The sequence below is a fragment of the Numenius arquata genome, chromosome 4, assembly GCF_964106895.1.
Source record: "Numenius arquata chromosome 4, bNumArq3.hap1.1, whole genome shotgun sequence".
NCBI classification, from domain to species: Eukaryota; Metazoa; Chordata; class Aves; order Charadriiformes; family Scolopacidae; genus Numenius; species Numenius arquata.
This window is the reverse complement of record NC_133579.1, coordinates 25360195-25375969: the sequence shown is the minus strand read 5'-3', so window position 1 is coordinate 25375969 and position 15775 is coordinate 25360195. Positions and strand designations below refer to the sequence as shown.

At 38.8% G+C, this 15775-nt stretch overlaps 1 protein-coding gene across 2 annotated transcripts in view; it reads right to left on the bottom strand.

Annotated features, from left to right (window-relative positions):
* GNAL (G protein subunit alpha L) overlaps positions 1–15775 on the bottom strand; it is a 201935-nt gene that overhangs the window by 39591 nt on the left and 146569 nt on the right. The window lies entirely within an intron of this gene.

The window sequence follows — 15775 nt, the reverse complement described above, 5'->3', positions numbered from 1 at the left end:
TAATTAGGATGGAAGTTGCCAGATGCATTATATAAATGTCCCACTGCACAAAATACATGTGCAATGTCATGAAAGCTCCCAGGAAAAACCTCAGACACAATTTCTAATGTACACCTTTCCTGGCCAGGTGAGAAACATGTAAAGCCGTATTAATTGCATCCGTTGTCTTACTGCTGAATGAAAATAAAAGCCTAAGGCCCTGAAAATAAAGGCCATGAAAATAAAAGCATGAAAGCAAACTGACCCAGTTTCACACTGATAAGCAATTATTGAACATAGTATGTTTCTACTCCATTAAAAACCTTCTTTCAAAAAAAGTTTACAAATACCTTAAAACAAAAGAATGCTGCTCCAGAACAGCAGCTAGAAAAGCCAGGGAACGGAAAGAAAGAATGCATGGGAAGTGCTGATAAAAAGAAACCCCAAACAAAATGAAACAAACCAAGAACCCCAAATGAGTGTTTAAACATAAGCTACAGTTCTAGAAACGTTATCTTAGCTGTACTAAAAATATACATCAAAATGCCCACTACTGCTATCTGAAGCTCCCTTCTGCTGGGCCCTCTTCCTTTGGAGCAAACAAAGTTGTAGTAACAGCTAGCTTTCCTCCAGCTTCCCCTGTGAACAAGATCCGCTGGTGGATATAAGCAGTCAACCACTGCCACCAGTTCTACAAACTTCCACATTTCTCTAATCCTATTCATTGTCTTGACTTATTATATTTCTAAGCAGTTTAACTTCACACGCCAGTATTTTCTCATAACTTTTTAGAGGGGTGGCTGTTACTTCTCACCCATCACCATCTCAAGTCAGACAGGAGGCATCGTCCAGAAGTTACACATTTCTTGCAAAGTCCAGAAGAAAAAGACAATCCTGATCTTTTACATTCGATATGACTGGATTTATACTTTCTCAAATATTACAACTTTTTTAGAACCACAAACAATTTTTGGCTGCCCTACACTAAAAAAAGGGAGGCACACTCTCTCAGCTGCCACATGAAGCAGTGTTTCTCATGAAGAGAAGGTTTCAGAGATTTTTTTGGTTTTGTTTGGTTTGGTTTTTTTTTTTTAGGAAAAAAAAATCTAAATTTTAATGCATGTGTCCTTAACTGATGGAAGGAAATTGCTTGCTGTGAGATTTATCTTGTAGCTACACAACACACCCTGTGGCCATCTGGTCACATCTGCTGCAGAGTTGGGATTGATGAAGCAAAGGGATACAGAAACATATTCAGGCACATCCCTCCTTTGGGGCCAGAGAAAGGCTCTACTGACCGCATTTCAATGCCTCCGTTTCGCTCAGGCTCAAGTATGAGGAGAAACAGAGATCAAATCTATGCATGCAATTTTAAAGGCTTGCTTTTAAGGCTTTGCTTTTAAAGGGTCATCTAATCACCTGCACCAGGATGGGTGAGTTTTTGAAGTGATTTGATGCTTTCTCAACAGAGAGAGTGTTATTGTTTTACTGTAACTTTGGGATCGAACAGACCAGGGACCTCTCCTCAGAACTAAAAGGTTTGGAGGCAGCTGCAACTGTCACCTCAAAATGCGGTCAAGAGGCTGCCTGCAACAGCAGATGCGCCAGGCAGGCCTGAGGACTTCCATTTCTGCCCAAGGTGCAGGGACATCTGAAGTCCCCTCCCAAGTTTACATATTGTAAGTAGTAAAATAAAAGCAAGTCAATGCAGCATGCGCGGTGCACTGTACCATGCTGTAAGATTAAAAATAAGACATGTCATACTTGTGAATTACACTGATGTTGGCTGCTGCAACTCTGTGCAACATGCAATCAGTATTTCCTGCAAAGGGCTACCGTGTAATTCAAATATATTACCATTTGTGCTACACCTTTTAGCTCTCAGAATTTATTCTAGTAGAGTTACTTTTGAATTTCCAGAAATACGTCTGGTTAGAAGGACTAGCCACCACACATGTACAGATCAGCCAGTACATGGGCAGTGCCTCCTAGTATCAGCTGGAAAAACCACAGTAAAAATAGCAAGGACGGTTGAAAATCTGGTGACAACTCTGGGAACTGCTCAAACATGAACCTTAAATACACAGACATGATTTACGCTGGGACTACTCACTGCTTGACAAAGAAAACAGTATAAGCCTCACCAGTGGAAAACAAGTTTATGTTAAGAGTTGTTATCATTATTTATTGCTTTCCTTCCCAGTTCTATCACATCACAAATAAAATATGTAGATCTTTTTCTAGCAGTTTTCAACTACCAACAGCCAAAGCAACTGGAAAAATATACTTATTTTAAGATGAAGAAATATTATACAGCAGTGAAGCCCTACGCTGTTTGTGTTCTTACGCCATAATGGATTCCCCTGTAAAAATCAAAGCTACTGAAAAGAGATTTTTAAAAGGTCAGCTCAAGCAATGGACCTAATTAAAAAAAAAAAAGTAAAGATGACTGAGCCAGCTTAAAGAAAGGACATTTCTGAACTACAAAACAAAGAAAATAATTTGTGCTTTAACGACAGGCTTTTCAATTCAATGAAAAGTCCCTTTTCTTTCTGAAAGTCCTCTCTTCTCCTCTGACTTCAAGGAGGCTTTGCTGCACCGTCCGCAGCAGATGGGACAAACAGCCGGACACAGAGAGAGTGGCTGCACTGGCTGCATGAAGAGTCATCCGAAGAGGGCTGCTTCACTCCTAAGAATACAAGAAGACCACCCACCACAGCTTGTGGGTGGGGGAGATTACTGCATGTGTTTCTCCAAGGCCTTGTCTGCACTAGAATTGAGTCTTTCTGGAAAATCCACTTAGGAAGAGCCCTTGTATCAATGCAGCCGTATTGAGTAAAGGTCTGACTCTTCTCACGTTCCTGTTCCAATAAAACTTTAGAGAAAAAGCCAAGCCTTTCTGTAAAGCACAGTTCACCCAGGTCTATTGCTCAGCGTGCCTAAGATGGACAGATGGCAGATGAAATTGTAATATAATTTAATCAGCAGGAAACCAAATAGCATATATAATCTTAGCAGTCAGTCCTACAGAAATACTCAGAGCCCTGAATGGTCACTTTCTCCCTAGGCTGCTGGATCACTGGAAATCCATGGTAAACAGCCCCTGCATGAACTCTTCTAAGAGATACGGTGGTTATACTGGTCTGGTGCCTTCACTGATGCTTCTGAAATGCAGCCTGACTAGATACTGGGTAACCTTCTGAAGACAATATTCTTTGGCGAGTTAAACTCACCTGGGTGCCTGCCACCTTAACATCTAGTGTGGCTCCTCTCAAGCATCCTCCACTGAAGACGCTCTTTCTATTGAGGAGCAAAAACTCCTAACTTTGGCTGGCTGTATTATGTTTGTTTTACATAGTCTAAAGCAAACAACCCTCAAAGTCATTACTGGGAAATATTTGCATAAATATCTACATTGTCCCCAACAGTCCCATAAGCATTAACATTAGTCATAGACTTACCACATTTAAAAGCTCTTTGGTGTACGCATTGCAAAATGAACAACACAGATTTTGTCTACGCTTGGCACACAGTAAACACATTGACTACTGAACACAGTTCCACTGTTAGTATAGATAGGGAAAATGGTACTTAATGACGTTTGAATTGGTCACAGTTTACACAGTGGTCCTTACGCACATTAAAGACAAAACCGTTGGCTAACCGTTTTCCAACGTGGTGTATTTTCCCAGTGTGGACAAAGAGTTGAGCTGGTTAGAGAAAAATGTTCCTCAGTCGTTTTCTAATTTTTCACCTCCTGTTTAGGGGATCTTGCAACAACTTGTGTATCAGGTAAGCTAGTTATGCTGCTTGTGTCCTGCATCCTAATGTAAATATTTTTCTAAAAACTTGAAAACAACGTCAATATTAAACAAAATAAAAAAATATTACAAAGTGGAACTAAAAGATTTTGGCTGCATTCATTTTACTTTCACTAAATCTGGTTATTAGGATTCATATCTCAGCTCTTACAGACTTACAGTTTGGTCTCATCTAAAGTTGTAGTAAAATGGAGCAAAGTTCATTTGATGTGCTGTACTAGGAGAACTGAAAAGGACCAGACCTGTATCCGTACCGCACCAAACACTTTCCAGGAAGTAATGAAGCTGTACCGATACTTTCTAGACAGAATAATGATGTCTTTGGCAAAGAGTGGCACTAACAATTATTTCACAGCAATCAGAAAGACAAACCAATATCTATGACTGCCTTGTACTGGAAAAGCCCGTGACTCCTCCACAATAACCTTTAATATCAAACACAGTAACAGCTTTTACAAGCTCTTAAGGAAGGCACTATCCTTTTTTTTCACAGATGGTAAACCAAGAGACACGGATAAAGTACCCCATGGCCAAACCAGGTAATGCATTCTTGGGTAAAGTTACATCTTGAAGCTCTTTTTGCTGATCTAGTTTGCCCTTTTGTTTCCCCTGCGCACATAAGGAAGACAAAAGTCATAAGAAACTGAAATAATGCATAACAGATACCAAAAATCAGCATGATACATGATTACAGAGCAGCTCACAAATTGAGGAGAATTCAAACAATAGCACATGTTCTGTGATTTGGACATTGAGAATTCCCTTGACTCCTATTCCTATGAGCAAGCTATTGAGAAACACTGACATTTGGGCAATAAAAAAACACACCAAAAGAACATTGATTTCCCAATACAACTGCCATTGTAGTTTTCCTAGCTGTAAACTGATCCCCCTGCTCCATCTCCATTGCTGATTTGTCACAGCTTCTTTAACCAGTGCTGACAACAGGCCATTCATATCACTGTGCATTGTATTGCACAGTTTCAGACTGATCCTTAGAAAGGCATCTAACTGTATCTCAGACTACCAACAAGGAAAATACAAAGCACGATGCCATGATTTCTGAAGGAGAGCCGGGGGGGGGGAAGAAAAAAGAAGAAGGAATGCTTTCAATTTAGTCCCATTCTTCAGACAACAGAATATTACAAATAGAATAGCCAAAAGATCCCCAAACCTGCATAATTTCACTAACTGGTCTTAGCAACAAGCCTGCTCTAAAAAGACAATCAAATAAGATTAGTGAAAAAAACAGCTTTCATGCTGTTTTATCTTACTGTAATCAGACAACTTACACCACCAGAACAAAAATCAGCCTTTAGCTTTAAGATCAGAATACAATGCAACATCAGCACAGTCATTCTAAGAAACCAAAGCCAATTTACCTCTAATTCAATCTTGCACAAGAACAGAGAGTCATGCAGTGACCTGGAAGGACGTTTGTTTTTAAAATGGAGAAACACTGCTGCTTGTGATATTCTAGGAATATGCACAATACTGGGCCATCATACTTCGTTTCGAAGTCTGCAGAACGTCTCTGGCATTATCTGACTACAGTATGAAGCCGCAGATTTGGCTCTATACCACACCTCAGCATACTCTTCTGAAAGCCACCACCCCCAAATAATCTGTGAAATACTTATGAGCTGGAGACTAAGCAGTGCCTCAGGGAGGGAATGGTATAGGGGAAGCGAAGAAGAGGGAACTGGAAGAGAAGATGAGGGACTAAGAGGCAGCGCCCCGGTCAGTGCAGTGGCTAGGCAGGGGGGAGGAAGGAAAGCAGCTTATTTTCAGAGCCCCCTTGCTTTCTCAGGTTGGTGGCTGATCTGGAAGTCATGACTCTGGGGAGAAATATTCTGTGTTACCTGCACATGTGTAACACATGCACTCTCGCTCACACACCTGTATATATGGAAAATTACAGAAGATTCAATGCAGAAAATGGCAACTGGTAAGTCACTTCCAGCTCAGAGCACCAGACAAGGTATGCAGATGGGCGAGTCTCAGATCTGAATGGATACCTGAAACTGTATGACGTTTAACCCAGAGGAGAGATGCTTTGAAAAAGGTCTTGAGTGAGCAGGAAGGCACGCAAAACCCAACCCAGGACCCCATCATGGAACAGAAAAGACAATGAAACAGCGGTGAACATAGGGAAGCACCTCTTCTGCATGGGCAGTCACCCATCTCGTGCCGTGCACAGTCTGCTGTCACATTCCTTGTCACTCAAAATCTTCCACTGTTGATGGGAAGCATTTTTGTTGCTGCTCCCAAGTGTGTTGAAGGTTAATGCAACACTATGTATTTTCTTTCCTTCACGCTCTTTACTGAACTCCAGCGCCTAACAAAGAGAAGATTAATTTCAATGCCCTCTTCTACTCTCACTTTGAGAAACAATCAGGATTTTTTGATTATTTCACCTCTTAGCAATGGAAGAATAAATAAGGAGTCCTCGCGTTCCTCAGAAATGGGCTTAAGCGCTTCATCCGTCTGGGCACTTCAGGATTTAAGAACTTCAGCTGAGGCCATACGATTGGAGAAGAAATGCTCCTCTCAGTTGAAAAGGTAGTTTCTCACAGACACAGTGTATTTCCCACTTAAAAAAATATTTGAAATGATTATGGTTCTAGGAAGCTTGCTTCCTGAAACCAGGTTTTACTTGTTATTTTCTTTCTGCAAGGTTGTCATCATCTGAGGAGATATGTTACCTACATACTTTTAAACTATATAAAAGCAGAAATGCATATAAAGCTTAGTATTTGATTTGTAAATCGTTTGAATATTTATGCACACTGTGCAACATTTGCGGATTTCCCGCATACTTCAGTGGGAGTTTCTGATGGATTCTTTTCACGTGAGCATGATGAAGCAAGAACGGATTTCAGTAAAACTGAAAACATCTGTTCTGAAAGAAATGCCTATTTCTCCTTTTCTCCTGGTGGTATGCTTTGTCTGCTTACAACAAACGAGCACATACCTTTGTGAGGTGGTACTGTATGTAGAGACCTCGGGGTCCTCTCTGCCACTATGTTATGAACTGCCTTGTGGAAACAATCTGCAGTGTAGGTTGAGAGTGCCAAATGCACTGTACTGAATCCTCACAAGGATACGGTAAATAGGTTTGCAAATGCCCACAACACTCCCAGGGTTTTCCATCTGCCATTATTTCCCCATTGGATTTATGGCTGACTCCTAGCAGACAGCTGAACCATTTCAAAATGCATGGAGTAGTGATTGCACTGCTGAAGTTGGTCTAAAATGAAAAGAAGCCTTTTCCCTTCTTTCTTCCCCCTTTTTTCCCCTAAACTCAATTTTGTGGTTCCTCTGGAAACAGTGCCCTCTCTGTCATGCATGCCCAGATCTAGCACTTATCAAGTAAATCGCTACATATGATGTTCTCTTCCTTCATCACAAGGTATGAAGAAGAAGCCACATGCCCGGATAGAATGGAATTGCCACAATAAGAATTACGCGGAAAGCAGACTCCTATCAAGATATTTTTTACAGACAAATGAATAGAGCCCCCAACTGTGTTATGAACAATAGAAAAATATAACTGCATTACGCAATCCAAATATTAAGGTAATTTCAAAGTTGGGTCAGATGGGTCTGATAATAGCCTGTTTCCTAATAGGATGCAGTAACAAAATCACATATAAGAACTCCTTCAATGTATAAATGCAATGCCTTTAGTTCATTGAAAAACACTACGGTGCTCTCTAGTCTTTACAGATAAATGATAATTTCTGAATGAACAGCCCTGTACTCTGCCTATGCAGTTTACATAAAATAGAAAAGCACAAAGTTATTAAAAAAAATGTCAAAGGAGGTCTGGGAAAAGTAGATAGAATAAGCCAACTTTACATACCCAAGTAGATAGGTGAACCTCACTGTGACTGACCAAGCTGACACACTCCCTATCTATCTCAAGAGCCCAGAGGCCCATATCATAGCAAATGGTCAAACTGTCAAGAATAAAATAATGAACAAACAAAACAGGGTAAAGCAAAGAAGCAGATCTGCAGATACTATTAGTAAGTGGAGAGAAGAACTATGTCAGCCAACAAAAAGAGATACAGTTGTAATTTAGATTGAGACCACAAGTCAGCCATAGGTCTGTGCACTGGAAGAGAGGAAAAAGGACAATGCAAATAAAATCCAAACATGCTGGATTCTGCTCAGAAGACTTGCAGCCAGTGTTACAACTGTTGCACATATGTAAGGTGAAAAAGGTCCAGAGAATAAGCAGCTTTTACGTCGAAATCTCTCCAAAACAGTGTGATAGCAAGATATGCCTCTTCCTCCATTTTAAGAGATAAAACTGACAAAAGATCACAGATTCTTAACTTGACAAGGGTTGGAGAAAGCGAGTGAGTCCCCTGAAGAAGTCATGATCTCTTTCACAAGTTTTCAGGGACTTCTGCCGAGGTACAGGGACATACTGAGTGTTGTGCCTACAGAGCACCGGTCTTGCCCATCTCTTTTGCAGTGGGCTTGTCCCCTGTTTTTGGGCAAAAAGGACAGTAACACACCTGTTAAAAGAGAAACCCTCCCCAGTGCTCCGAGATCCACAGAAAAAGACAACTACAATCAGTCTTCTTAGAGGCAGAATGAAACTGGGATTTTTCATTATAAAGCCTTTCCTATTTCTCCTTCAGAAAAAAAGTGTAACTGTGCTCCTCGCCTACTCGTGCAGAAGACACTCGTCTTCTGGAACAAGGCTATACAAGATCAAGTAACCAGTCTTGCTTCTGGAGAAATACACGTGTTTTAAGGTCATCACACAGGCTGAAAGGTTCAGAAGTTTAAATATTTTGGAACTGTCCTTCAATTACTTCCTTACACAAGAAATTAACAGAACGTCTGTAGATGATTGGTTTTTGCTGATTTTTTTTGTTGTTGTTAAAGGCATTTCTTTATATATTTCAGTTTTTGTGGTCTTCTCCTTTAGATTCATGATAATGTCACAGTAATGATACTAATCTAGTTTACTATAAATGCCTTTTAGCCAGGCTTGCTAATTGCTTGGAATGTAGCTGTGTATTTGCTCACGTTCCTGAACATTGACCTGCGCTGTGCTCTTCACATGGTGTGAAAACAGGAGATTTCCCTGGCAAAGCTTCTCTTTGATTGTTCTCAGAATCTTATGGGGTGGTGTTTTTTTTACCCCCCATATCCATTCTGCTTATTTCCATCAGGACGTAGGTTAACCCCCCTCGACACTGCACAATCATCTCATACATTTAACATTATGCCTTCATTAAACAGACATAAGAGCCTATGAGCAAGGTTACGTGTTGGTCCAGTGCTTTAAGACTCTGCATTCCTGCCTAAAAATACTTACTGCTTTTTTTTTTTTTGCCTTACTTGTAAACCCTGTATTTATTATCTTCACCCACCTACAATCTTCTTTCTTCTTTTCATCCTCTAAATAGGCATAACATGTTTTTAGGAAGAGCATTCCTAAAATCAGTTTTAATCATCACATAATCATTCTTTCAACATATTGTGTATTATGATGAGCTCCTTGCCAGAGGTACAGAATCCCGTATTTATGAATAAGCTAACCATTTTCTATGAATAAGCTTCAATAGAGGTCTCATCCTTGCCAGCTTTACATAAGATGATTTTTTGATTATTACTTTCAAAGTACTATGAGGTCAAAAACCTGAACTTTTGCCTGTGTTGGCTGGCACTGGCAGGAAGCGACGTGTGCTCTGCACTCCCCCTCCACCACAACCTCCTCTGAAGAACCTCTTGCCTTGACGTGAGACCCTACAAACATCAGCTGCCTATGTACTATGGAGGAAAGAGGTGAATAACCAAGTGCACAACACAAAAAAAAACCCTGAACCACTAGAAAGACTTGTTAATAGAAAATGAAACTGAGGGAAAACTAGTGACTACATTTGACCTCTCTCTTTCTTTTTCTTAAACAATAGTAACAATGCTGATGTAATGAACTATGGTTTACTGTGATTACTTCTTACTGGGGCTTGCCAGTTCTATAGAATGTAGCAAAATGTTTGTTCACTGGCATCTGTCTCTGTAGACAAAAGCTTTTCAAAGCAGACTCCAGTATGTTCAGAGAGAAAATTAAATATATGGCAAACTTGCTGAAAAAAAGGTTTCTAAGACCCTGACAATGTAAAGTAATAGGCTAACAAACTCAATGAAGATAAAAGTCATTCTGGGTAACAAAGCCCCTTTACAAGCAGAGCTTACTTCTGCGTTCGCTATATAGAATAAACCCTAGTGGCAATAGTGCTTTTTAACACTCTACTGCTCTTCAACAAATTATTTTTTAATAATTGCTATAGTAGTGTTGGCAATACAGGTCTGACATAGTTGTGCCAGTAAATAAGTGGAGGCCAAGAAATTGCACCCATGCTGATCATTAAACTTCTTCACAATGTGGTTGGAAGAAAACTTAATAAACAATGATTATCCAAAATCTGCACCATCAGACTTTCAGGATGCTAATGTCTGGAATGTAGATCTTCCCAACCCCAAACACATTCTTTTAAACCAGAAGAAAAGTATGGAAGTCTTCTTTTACAGAGATAAAAAATGGCAAGGAGGCAAAGGCAGGGAGTCTTTGGTCAGAAAAATGTACTTAAATGTTATTTGGATGTTGAGCCCAATTCCTTTGCTATGACAAAGTACCCAAAAAATAAAAATATACCCCCACCCTCCAACAATGCTCATGAAAGGAAACCAAAACTGAAAACTATTCTCAGCAAACCCATACAACTGATTTCATGATTGACCTTTTCCTGCATTAGCAGTTAAGTGTAACTGCTTAAGATCATCTCTCTTTTTTGTTTACAAATAGAGGAATTTTCAGGGGAACAGTAAAATGAGGAAAAAACTAATTTTTGAACCAATTTTAGAACAAATGAAATTTCACAAATTTTATTCTGAAAGACAATTATTTGGTGTGTCCATGGAACGGGAAGTCTATTGATACATTTTATACATATTTTCTTTTCCACTGCTTAATTTAGGCTCAAATTAAACTTTGTGTAAAAACCCACCATTATAACAAACATTTCTAATTAAATCAGAAAGAATACCTTTACAATAGACACAACTGAAACAGTTTCTCTAAAGTCAAATAAACTTTTTAAAAATTTTGGCAGCCTTATTGTTGTCTTGTATTAAAATGAACAAAATTAGCTTTAACTTAATTATGAGAAGTAAAGAGACATCCTAAAACTGCTTAGTCTCCCAGTCTGACTTACCTTAAAATTGGGATTACAACCAAACTGTCAAATACCATGACTCTATTTTGGTTTAGTCTGAGGTTTAAAATTTCTTTTTCAAGCATAGAGGCTTAGCCTTTACATTTTTCCAACAAATTATAAACCGTATTTTATTTTCTTATTTCCTAACTTCTACATTCCATCATCTTTCTTTTTTCAAATCTGTTGGTGCAGCATTAATTTAGAAAAACACCGCCACCCAAACCCTGGCTTCTTGTAGATCCTAACACAAACAAGGCTGTGTACGTGTATTAGCGTGGAGGAGCCCATGTACGCACAGTCTGGCCAGTGAGTAGTTCCTTAAGGAAGAAATAGGACTCTTGGCCTTCCATTAACCTGGGGTGAGAAACTGTCTACTTGAAAAAGAAAAGCTGACAATCTCTAAGTGAAGAAATGCATGTGGCATTAAGGAAAGACAAACCCCAAGTGTAAATAACTTGACAGTATCCCATATAACCTGCCATTAAATTTTCAGTGGTCTTATTTCTTTTTTAAGCATCCAAATTACAGCTATTATAGTTATTATACAGTTGTATTATATTAAATTGATTATGTAAACAAGTGTTTCATGGTAGGTTAGGTTTAAGGCAACAGAATATGGAACACACTTTTCTCTAGAGCATAGTAAAAAAAAAATCCCACAGAAAAAATTTAAAATACATTTGTGTTACATAATGATAAGCTTATTAATAGTCTTATGTTATTCTTTAACCAACTAATCTCTGCCACTGAGAACATGCACACACTCGACAATGAATTGTAAATGAACAGATTGAATTAAATTCTGTATCAATTGACAGGCTGGAGAAGTGGAGTAAATATAAGTGACTCTTAACATTCCCCGCAATATAACGAAGCTGGCTTCGGTCATAGTTTACTCTTTCTCCCACACATACACTGGAAGAGTCCTAAAGCAAGAACAGCATATAAATAACACCAGAACTGACAGAATGACCTACAACTTCCTTCTGAAATCTACTCATAAATCCTGCATGCAGATTCTAGATAACCAACATCTGCAGTTTTATTTCATTTGAAGAATTTTTGAGATGCTGACGCTGAGCAATGATTCACAATAAGGACTTCTGGAGTTCAGCTGTATCAGCATGATTACTAAAAGCAATGCTTAGTTTTACTCTTTCTCTGGCTTGATAGGTGGGAATACACAGCTTTTAAGGTTCTCTTTATTGGTAGTTATCTGTAATCTAGATAGACAGCACCTTCAAGACAACTTTCAAGGCCTGCTTTTTCACTTCATTATTTTACATTCATGTATTTTAAAAAGACCTCATATTATTTGTAATACACAAAATTCAAACAAAATGGCCCTCATTGAAGTCCAGCCCTACAGGGCAGCCTTCCTTCCCCCCCACCCCGGCTCAATATCCCAGATTCTGGCCGTTTTCACCAGTCACACTGACCCACTGCACCAGTTCACTGACTCAGCCCTGTTACCTGTTCACTTCTGTCCTCACTGCTGTGATATAACATAAACACAGCCTTTCCTCTTTAATAATAAATGCAACAGAATGCTCGCTCTCTGTTTTCAAGAATATTAACTCTTTGACAGCATATACACTGAGGGAGATGCTGAGTGTCTTGATTTTTTAGCAGGCTTTTTCTCAGGCTCTAAAAGCGATTGAAGTGTGTATTGCAAATGCATATAAACCTCTGAAAATCTGCAGTTCACCTCTGCAGAAGGGATGCGGAAAACCGTATATCCAAATTAAATATAGGATACTAACAACGAAAAGTAAATGCAGACAAGCTCAGCTGATGGACCTATTTGCAAACCTCTAATTCACTTAATGGATCATATTTCCAAATGGGGCTGAGTTGCTGTGTCGGACTAACATGTCCTGCACCTACTATTACACCGTGTGGGCAGTCAGGAAAAAATTTAAGAAAACCATTCATCAGGCATTCAGGAAAAACTTAAATATATGGTTGACTAGGGAGGAAAGAACTGTTTCCTCAACAGAATAAAGTCAGCTTTGGTATATTTTTCAAAGGAAACTAGAAATGTTTAACAAAACATCTTAAAAAGAGTTGAAGTGTACTTTCATGCATTTGTCATAACTTTGCTTGGTCTTCAGACTTTATTACTACCTTAAATTGAGGTTAAGGAATATTTTATGTTTTTCTGCCTGACATTTTCAACCTTTCTGCTTGTTTGCAAACTGCAGAAAACAGACTGTCATGCACACAGAAGTGTGTGGGAAAATGCATGGTTTCATTTTATGTTTGGGCAGCCCATCTAGGGCTGCTAAAAGGCTTCTCCAATGGTAACTAGTTAATAGAAAAAAATATTTGTCACATTAATTTTTAAAAGACATGAGAGGGTGCTATGTTTATAAACTATTTTCTCTCTTATTTTTAATTGAGAAATATTATTGTCTTCTCTAGGTGTGGAAAGCATTTGTGAACCGAAGTGGCTAAAACAGGCAGGTACATGTCCGAGTGCCATACTGGTTATTTGCGAACGATATTTTCATACCACTGCTTCCTCCAAACCAGAAATACAAAGGCATTTTGGGTGTTTCTACAGCTGCTTCTTCTTCCATATTTTTGTACTTCTAACTACTTGTCCTATAACATCATGGTCACATTTTGATCACCAAAATTAAGGTAGAATTGGTTAAGTCTAATGATATTTTTCGTAAGTGAGGGCAAAAAGGGGAAAACAAAAAAAAAAATCACAGCAAGAGATGAAAACGTTATTTCAGAGAATTCCCAGTGCATATTTTAAGAAACCACAATTCTGCCTCTCAAGACTGTGGTCTACTAGTTAGTAAACAGTGAAAAATTTAAAGATTACACACTGCAGAATGACTTTTGTCCTATCTGGCAAACACCTCTGTTTAGAAGACTCATCAGTAAGGCTAAAGTAATTACTCTATAATAATAACTCCTCTCTCTTATTCTATCATTAAATAAAAATGTACTGGTTGGTTAAGGTTTATACTTTAAATCAGGTACGTGGAGAAAGCCTGTTCATGAATTAACCAAGCAAAATTTGCTTCTAACTTATGTAATGAATTTGTAAGGTTTAAAAGTGATAATGCATGATAGATCTTAAAATGAAAAATGAAGAAACTTCATCATGACAGTGAGTTGTTTATGTTTGAACCAGAACAGAATTTTAGATGGAAGAAAATAATATCATCACAGTTCTCCCAAATCACCAAAGTAAAAAATAGTTACATGAAAATGAAACATTTATAATTAATACTTTTCCTCATTTTTCTAAGTAAAATTATTTTTCCTATATTTAATATGCAGTTAGCAAGTTTAAAAAGAATCACTGCTTTAAAAAATAATATTCTCTGGCTTATAGTCAGTATGTTTACCTTATTTTATTGTACATACATCCACATTTACTTCACCATCCATTATGATGAAAAAAATTTAATTAAAGACAAAACGCGAAGATGAAAGCGGGTTCTGAGTTGTTTCAGAGTCTGGCTCTAGTCTCCCAATAAAAAGCATGTTTCAAATATGAATCCAAAGCCACGGTCATACTACATAACACTTGAAAAAAAATATTATTGCCATGTGTAAAGGACTTCAAAAAGGTTTAGACCATGATTCTTTGATCAGTATGCAAGACTCCTCCTCCTCCTCCCTACTATTTGACCTACTCCTTCCCACTCGCCCTCTGTTCCCTTCCTCTCCACAACAAAACCGTGATTTCATGGTCCTGCTTCCCTCTCAATGAGCCATCTCACTTTCTCTGGCATGCACAAAGAAATACCAAGGTGTCTTCAAAGTACGCCACGAACAGAGAAAGCACAAACAGGGCTTTGCAAACCTGAGCCTGGACATGTCATGCTCCAAGACAGACGTCTGCACAAGGCCACTTGATTGTCTTCCCTCTCCGTTTCTGCTTTCTCTACACAGGCATAATGGTCCTAACGGGGACCAAGTCTGGCACTGGGACTGTTAGCATACAGGCGGCACGTTTTGGAGCAACAGGATATCAAAATCTTTCCAAACACAGAGACAGCAGCGTGTCATACGCTGTAGCACTCCCAGGTGGTTTGACAAAGCCAGCAGATTTAAAGGAAATAATTTTGGCTTTTGTCTCAAATGATGTCACAACACACAGATACCACACCGCTCCTCTGGGGACAAAATGAAAGACTTAAGAGTTCCTTAGCACTTTTTTCCCCTATGTGGTGCAGATACTTTGATTATTGATCTTTGTTAATTGTCACTTTAAATATAGATTGCTGGACTAACGATTTGACAGATAGTAATACACCTGCATAAACTAGAAAAGTCTCTTATTCAACAGTAAATGCGTTTATTCTCTGTTGCAGTTTTGTCATGCTATATGCAAGCAGACCAGGTCAGACACCTTTGGCCTCTTGCTGGATATCTTCCTGGAGAACATAAAGGATGAAGAAACTCTTCTTGCTTCCTTCACTGACAGAGAACAGGGTGCTATGGGGCTCCAGGCATCCAACTTTGGAAGGTCTCTGTTTTTCAGGTGACTTTCAGTGACCTTTACTATCTGAATTATCCTTACACAGCAGTTACTATGAAGAAACCTGGGACAGCACACAAATCCAACTGAAGGCACCAATTCTGTACATCTCCTTTGACAAAGACATATGATATGGGATATATCAAAAATGTTTGATGGGCTGCAACAGTCAGTCACTAACTGATACAGCCAATTATCAGTGACAGCTTTATGCAAAATATTAA